Below are 8051 nucleotides of genomic sequence, written 5' to 3' on the forward strand. Positions count from 1 at the left end.
AATTGCTCCAGCTCCTTCAGAATCAGGGTTCAAGTGGGAAAGAAAGTCAAGGGAAAAATAAAAAATAAAACAAAAACCACAAAAAAGCCCCAGTGATTATAAGGACTCTTTAACTTTCCTTGGGCAAGGAGCACAGGCAACTTTAGTAGCTCTTGAAAAATTCCCTACACTTTGTTCCCTCATGTTGCAATAGTTCCAGAAGGAATCTGGATCTGTAGCTTTCCCATAAAACTAATAAGGAGGTTCTGAACCCCACACTGGGGAGGGGCAATAAAAAAAACCCACAACAACAAGCAATTTATAAACAGAACGCTACCATCTTGTTAAATAATATGTTAAGAACTCATCTGCAAGTCTGTCTTGGCCAATGAGGGACATCAATCAGGAAGATACAGTAATACTCTCTAGCATGCAATTAGTCTCTGCTGTAAGCACTTTAACTCTGGATTTCTTGGATTATATTGTTGTTTCTAACAACTATTACTGTTGCTTTGTAGGAGTGATATGATAGCTGTCCAAGCACCGCAATCAAATTATGCTACCAGGACATTTGGGCAAGGGATTATCACAGCAAAGGAAATGGATTATCACAGCTTTTACTCTGAACAAGGATAAGAACAAGATGAGATATCATTTTGAACATGGCAGGAGGAACAGAAGAAAACTGTATCTGAGATTTACTTTTTTGCCTCCTCCCTCTTTTGGATTTTCAAGATAGGCACGCTACAAAAATCTGCCAATCTGAAAAGCAAGAAACTGCCTTTTCTAGAATTTGCACTGAAATATCTGAAAAGAGAATAAATTAAAAATATTCCGAATCAAAGGACAGTTAAAACAGCCTCCTTGGATTGGCTGAATGCCTGTTCCTGGGCATTTTCCCACTGCATATCTGCCACTACTTCCTTCACTTGACATCAGGCAACAGCCATCACCTCCACCAGGCCTAAAGACCTCAGCTCTGTTCTGGAAGTTTCCTTTTAGATTTGCTCCCTCCCACAGGAAGGGGGATGGCTCACCTTCCTTCAGTTGAGTAGGTTCAGCGAAGAACTGATGTGTTCCTTTAAAAAGTTTTAATAGTTTAAAGGTTCTCTGAAAAAGGCTCCATCTTTGTCTTTATTCATTATATCATTTTATACCTTAGTTCTCACACTGCATCTCAAAACAAGTATTAGCTTTTTTAACTTTACAAATCTTGTTTGATTTTTTTGTAACAGTATTTTGGTATCTTCAACACACGTACGTACACTTTTGGTGCACGGTACTCAAAGAGACCCGGATTCTGATCTCAATTTCTTTGCCAACAGCCAAATATTCCAGACAGGATGAGGGAAAACACACTAGCCTTAACACTCCTGTGACGTAGTTTGAGAGGTCATTAGTAGCTATTACATATTACAGAGGAGGAAAGACAAAACTAGAAAAGACAGCCAAATACAGAGAAGCAGAAAAACTAACAAAAAAAAAAAATAGTGAGCTCTGCAAAGGATAGGAGAAGAAAAAACCTGCTTTGCTACAGCACAGGGCACGTGCCTGGAAGCTGATGACACCTGGGTATAATTTCTGGCTGTGGCCCTGGCTCCTCCCAGATGACTGCACCGACTCAAGTCACCCCTCCAACAGGCTCTCCCTTCACAAGACGGCAGTGGTAAACCTTTTCCTTGCTGAGGACAGAGAACACCAAATACTACTGGCATGACACACCTCAGCATGGACCTTGTGATTCTATAGGCAAGCAGCAGCATTGGTAGTTGATTAAGGCTAGGAGGAACAATAACAAATTGAAAAAAAAAAATTATCCAGAAAGAAGTAGAAGCAATCAAAGCAACAATGAAAAAGGAATTCAGTAGGACAGGAAGTAGGAAAGCAGATGATGAAAAGGTTCTTAGAAGGAAACAAACAAACAAAGAAAGATAAAAGAGAAAAAGGCATCCACAGGAATATCTGACTTCATCTGACAGGTGGAAATCAGGGTGCATTCTTTTTTCTAATAAGAATATTGAAATTAGGTAATCCAACAAGCAGTATTTTATTTTGCTCCACAGAAAATACATCAATATAGATTCATACATTTTAAAGAAAAATACTCCAAGGTCTCAATGCACTTGTTTTCAGAACTAATGCTTTAACCATATTAGCAAGGTTATGACAAGACCACAGAGTAAGTACAATTCCTTCTCTATCTAGACCCTGCTTTTTCAGAGTCACAATCACTACAGTAATTTTGCAGTTGTGAGAGACTTTACCCTTGTTATTTCTTGGGATTCCTCCCCATTTCAAATGGTAGGAGCTAAAGAGGTTTTGTTCGGGTTCAGCTAAGATCTCTTTATCTTTTTTTCTTCCCCCCCCCCGTATTTCTGTGCTTTTTAACAGTCCTTATCTGGACACACATGGCCAATGTCAGATATGAAGTACTGTGGATCACTACAGCTATGGGTAAATATTTCAGAGAATCAGGAATTTAATTGCAGATCACGTTACTCCAACATCTCTGCCCTTCCTGTCACTTCACCTGCTTGTAATCATTAGAAAGCAGAATGTCATTTCTAAGGTGTAGTTGAGCACTAAAAGCACCATGCTGGCCTTCCCTAGATCTACTTAATTAGAGATTAGCAGAAACAAAGCATAGGGAGACTATAAACATAATTTTGCCAGGTTATCAGCAAACAGGTTTGGGTTACCAAAGAGATAAGAGTAAGGCTGCTATTATTTTATCTGTGCTGCTGGACCCCTGAGTTTACCTTTGCTGGGACCACACCTCCATCAGAATTCCCTCTGAAACGTCAACATGAACGTGAACGTGAACACAGTATTAATTTTCCAGGTTGCTGATCTTTAGTGTTGCCTGCATCATACACCCAGCATTTTGGACTGCATCTCTTCATACAAGAATGTGGTCCACAAGCCTTGTGATATCTGAACTCTGTTACACAGGCTGCTCACATGTCACAGAACAGATGCTCGCTGCAGCATCCTTGAAGAAGCCACAGGGTTGGACCTTCTTAGCTCCAGAAAGTCCACCAAATCCACCACAAAGGCAGAGAGGTCCCCCCAAACTGTACCTCAGCAATAAATAAACAATTTCATCAGGAGTCATAGCATACAGCTACATTAAAACAGAATAATTTGATGGTGAACTTGAGTTTCATTTCAATCGGGAAGAAGAGAAGAAAAAGTGAAGCCCTTTAGGATTAGAAGACAGCCGTTCCCATTTACAGCTCCTCCCAATTAAAATGTTTTATATAGATCATCAGAACCTAATGCATTGTACATGTTCCACAGCGTGCAACATAAGGCTGCTGGTCTGTCACGTCTCTGTAAGAGCTCAGTGTGATGAATGATCTGGGTACTTGTCTCTCTGGTATAAAAGCAGGAGAAGCTTTGAGACAAAGAAATAAAGGCCAATGCACATCATACATCTTACAGTGCTTAATATCATTCCTCCTGACACACACCTCTGAAAATAGTTAAGGTCACTCTCTCTTTTATTTTGAATGTGGATTTCAGCATCAGTATCCTCCAAATCCTTGGGAGAACTTAATTTAAAGCAGAAACAAGAATATCAGGTACATAGAGCATTTGGGCTACAACAGACAATGCCACACGAGCATGTCATAAGAAAAATAAGTGACCTTCCCTCTTGCCTCTCCTGACAAACAGACGCACGTGAAGCCACTTGCAGGCCAGGATGTTAGTGTGATTTCTGGAAGACAATCTAATAAATAAAGATTTAAAAGAGTTTTAAAAAAGCAAAACAAAACAAGCCTGACTGCTGATTGCCAGAGCTGAAAAACCTGCCTCTCCATATCAACTAATGGTTTGGCAAGCCTACATGAAAGGCAGACAAACAAATAGCATATTTTCCTTTTAACATGGAATCTGCAATAAGGAAAAGAAATCAGCATTTTATTGATTTCCATAATGCCATCTCTACAACTTAACAAACTCACTCAGCTGCTAATGCTAATTCACTGATGCTATGGAGCCTTCCCATATAATTATACACCCTCCACTTCGCTGAGCCCCAGGGCGCTGTTTCTAACTTTCCAGAGGACCACTGCACCAAAAGTAGAAACAACAACAACAAAAAAATCTCTTTTATTACCCAAAGCAAACTGCAAACCAAATTTTGCTTATTTAAATGAGAAGTTAGAGAGACTTGATTTTTAAGACAGGGAATAATCTGCCAGTCTGCATATATTTTCAGATGTGATATCATGACAACCAATTCCCATTTAAACTCTCCCTGCCTCTATTATTTTTCTTCCTAAGAGTACACAAGAATACAACATGCAAATATTGCAACGATTTTGACTTCTAGGGAGAAATTCTAAAATCCTTCTCAGCTCAGAAGGGTTTCAAGAGGGTGATTCGGAATCAGACATGGAGACTTTTGTGGATGTCACTACAATTAACATTGTGAAAAAATTATAAAATGTTACCCTTGCTACAGGGATGTATATTTCAAAGATATTTTTATTAAGCTTTTATTTTAAAAAGACAACCCTGAAACACCTTCTAAACCAAATTTAAGGAAAATATCTTCTCCAAGTCTAAAATCAAAAACATCCTAAATAATTAATGAATTAAACTCTGCTATTTTTCTCCATTTCTCAAAAAAATTCAAGCAGGAAGCTCCAGTATATTTTAGTGAGAGTTTCATTCAATTAGGGATGGCAAAATTCAGCCCATTTGATCCTAGTACTGTCTATCTGGAAAAAATGTAATGGAACTCTGCAGTGTAAACACCCTCCCCGAATGACTGTACCTAGAGTCCCCTTTCCTGCTCCCCCTGTTTGCCCTGCCTTGATAGTTCAGATCCAGCCATACTTGGTTCACCACATCCATCAAGATTCAGTGTGCCATTTGAGCTAATATAACTTGATTTTGCTATGGTTTCCCATGCATAAATTTACTTGGAATCGGTTAATCTATTTCCTCTGAGAATGGTGAAATGCGTGGATTTTTGTTCAACAAACAAACAAGTTGACAGTATCAATACAGAGTTGGAGAGCCTCTAAAAACAATCTAGTTTGCATAATTAATGTTAATTACAATAACATCTCAATCAGTGACACAAAGGCTTAGCAATGAACACAGTCATAGGAGGAAGTGAAAACATGAAACAAACATGCAGGGATTTTGTCTTGTTCTGAAAGAGTATCAAACAAACTTTCAAGAGATTTATAAATAAGTACAGAAAGGCAGAAGACAATTCTGCTTTGTTGGACACTTTCTTTACAGGCTGCTTAGCACAGAGCTTTCTTCTGAGACTGTAGTAACAGTGGATCTGAGCTATGGACACACCAGATAATATTATCTTTCTACAACATCACATCCAAGTCATTATCAACTGCTTTTAAGAAAACCAGCCGAGGGCCTGATCCTTCTGCCAGCGATTTCAACAGCAAACACTTTAACAATGCAATGTGAATGTTTGGGGGGTGGGGGCGGTTCTAGAGACAGAGGGGAAGTAAGAAACAACTCCAACTTGAACACCGCATATAGGTGTGGAATCCCACAGGCGCAGAGGAATTTCAGGACAAGATAATTAATTTTCCACCAATCTTTTTCCTACTTGCTGTAGAAACAAGGGAAAGCTAAACACACAGAAAACTTACCTGCCCGTTTCACTTGGCAGCACAGAAGTCTCGAACAGGGGGGTTTTGGTAAGGTCACTTAACAAAGCAGATTTACATTTAATCCTCAGAAGTTTTCTTCGTGGCCCAAGGAAAAAATAGTTATCCAACACGTTGTCATTTCAAGGCAAGGGAATAAAATAGTTATGAGAAAAACAAGCGCCACTCCACCTCACCCAGATTGGCACTGTAGTACACAAGTAGTCACAGAAGCATCGCAGGGAGCACTTGCGCAGTGAAGTGCCACTCAGAGTGAGTAAGGGTGGTGTAATTGGGTCTGATGAGGGGAGGAATCACGACTTGGCACGTCATTACTACAGGGGCCTTCCTCAAAACGTGAGTTTCTGGATTGCTCCTCACATTAATGCAAATCTGCTCTGTTAATGAAGTTACACTGGTGCCAAGCCAGTTCCAGAGGAGAAACAAGCCCACTTCATACTGATTCAACAGACTGCAATTGAAGGACCCCTCCCCATAAAGGCAAAATTTCTGAAATTTTCAGGTTATGTTGGGCAAGTTACCCCTTGGGAAAAGGACTGATGTTCTATTTCATGTTAATCCCACAGCTGATTCATTTTTGTTTCCCTCCCTCTATTTATAGATAAAAGCAAGACAAGATTTAGTGAAGATTTAATTTTCTCTAGAAATTCACTGACCTTCTGCATACACTTGAGTGCTCACTGAGTAAAGCCATTCTTTATCAGGACTTATTTACAAGAGTGCTTGCCTTTAGAAAGAGAAACTTCATGTGGAGGATTCCCAGAATGATGCTGGCCTTTCCTCTTAACAAAAATTCAGTGGATTTATTTTTCAGATGCCTGAGATAGATGATTTTGGAGCACTGTGAGGTTTGGTAAACCTTCAATTCAGCAATTAGTTTTCCTATGATATAAATTACAAAGATCGAGCAATTAACATTAATAAATAAACCTGGCAGAGTGCTGAGGCTTTGGATGCCCTGTGCATGGAAGCACTGCTCTATTTGCTGGGGTTTTCCATGCCTCTGCTTTATTTTAGCTGCTCTGTACGTACAGCACACGACAACATACACCACATTCATGTTCTAAAAATACATTGAGGGGAAAGAAAAAAGAAAAGGAAAATCAATAGCAGTGAAACAGAGACATAACCGGTTCACATCAAGCGCTCCCAATACCAAGCCAAAACACCAAAACTCCCCGCTGCGGAGGACGGTTTCCCCCTTCCAAACACGCATGTTCCTGCCACGGCAAGTAAAGCCCAGGTAATAGCGAAACACCCAGCACTGACAGGGTGGGGAGAGCATGGAGCACCTAGAAATACAAAAGGTTCCTTTCCCCGCTTTTCCAGCACGGACAGTGGCCAGACCCCGGCATGGAGGGGTTGTTCGACCCGGGCGGCTTTCGGGATACCCGCACGTCAACCATCACCACAGCCTCAACCAGGGCGGGGAAAATAACCAAAATAAAATCAAAATTACATTCGCCGGCAGCACGACACGCACTAGAAGTTGGCAACGACGCCGGGGGGTTACACTAATTTTTTTTTTTCCCCTTCTTTTGCAGTCCGAGCGGGCAGCGCCAGGCTGTGCCGGGAGGGGAATGCCCCAACTTTGGAACAGTTGTCGGGGGCCGCCCCGCACGGCCCGGGGCTGCCCCGGCCCGCGCCCCCGCACCCCCAGCCCCCTCAGCGAGCCCGGGAGGGCCGTGCCCGGCACTCACCCGCTCCGGGGGCTCCGCGGCGAGGACCGGCGAGGGAGGCGCCCGGGGGAGCGGGGGCTCGGCGGAGAGAGGGGCCGCGGGGGAGGCGAGGAGGCGGCGGGGGGGACACGCGGGGGAGGATTTAAACCGCGGGGAGGTCAACGTGAAACCAGCAGCGGGGGCGGCTGTGCCCGGCTCTATCCCATGCCGCCGCGGCGGCCCCGGGCGGCGGCCGAGCTGGGGAGGGCGAGCCGGGTCGGCAGGCGGCGGGGAGGATGTGACACGGTGACAAGTGCGGCCCGCCAGCCCTGTGCCGGGGGAGGGGGGCCGGGGCAGCCCAGGCAGCGCCGCCCGCCCGCACACGGCATTGACGGCGCTGCCGTGACTCACACACGGGAGTTGGTCACAGGGCGGCACCGCGCGGGCGGGGGCGGGGGGGAGCGCCCCGCCCCCCGCCCTCCCGGCAGCCAACGGCGCACCGCGGCCCGGCGGATTGGCAGGGTGGGTGGCCAATGGGAACGCGGGCCGGCCGCCGGCAGCGGAGCGGCCCCTCCGGCCCTGCGAGTCTTCTGAGGACACTCCGCCGCCAAGTGCCGGGGAGGGCCGGGGGGAGCCCCGTGGGGCGGGACCCGCGCGCCGGCCCGGTCGACGGCCAATCGGCAGCGAGGGTCGGGTTGATTGGTGGGGCGGGCGGCCAATGGGAAGCGCGCGGGGGCGCGGCGGGGAGATGGTCACG

The 8051-nt window shown here is 44.5% G+C and overlaps 1 protein-coding gene across 3 annotated transcripts in view; it reads right to left on the reverse strand.

Annotated features, from left to right (window-relative positions):
• SERTAD2 (SERTA domain containing 2) overlaps positions 1 to 7620 on the reverse strand; it is a 79089-nt gene extending 71469 nt beyond the window's left edge. For 2 of the 3 annotated variants that reach the window (XM_071424771.1, XM_071424753.1), the window contains exon 1: positions 7337 to 7620. The gene's annotated coding sequence lies outside the window, so the exon portion shown is untranslated. Of the gene's footprint in view, positions 1 to 5618; positions 5863 to 7336 lie in introns of those variants that run through there. The other variant, XM_071424762.1, reaches the window with a different exon arrangement.
• Positions 7621 to 8051: the final 431 nt, after the last annotated feature.

This window comes from Agelaius tricolor, unplaced genomic scaffold (genome assembly GCF_023055355.1).
Source record: "Agelaius tricolor isolate 1412-34295 unplaced genomic scaffold, bAgeTri1.0.p SCAF_1, whole genome shotgun sequence".
Taxonomy (NCBI): Eukaryota; Metazoa; Chordata; class Aves; order Passeriformes; family Icteridae; genus Agelaius; species Agelaius tricolor.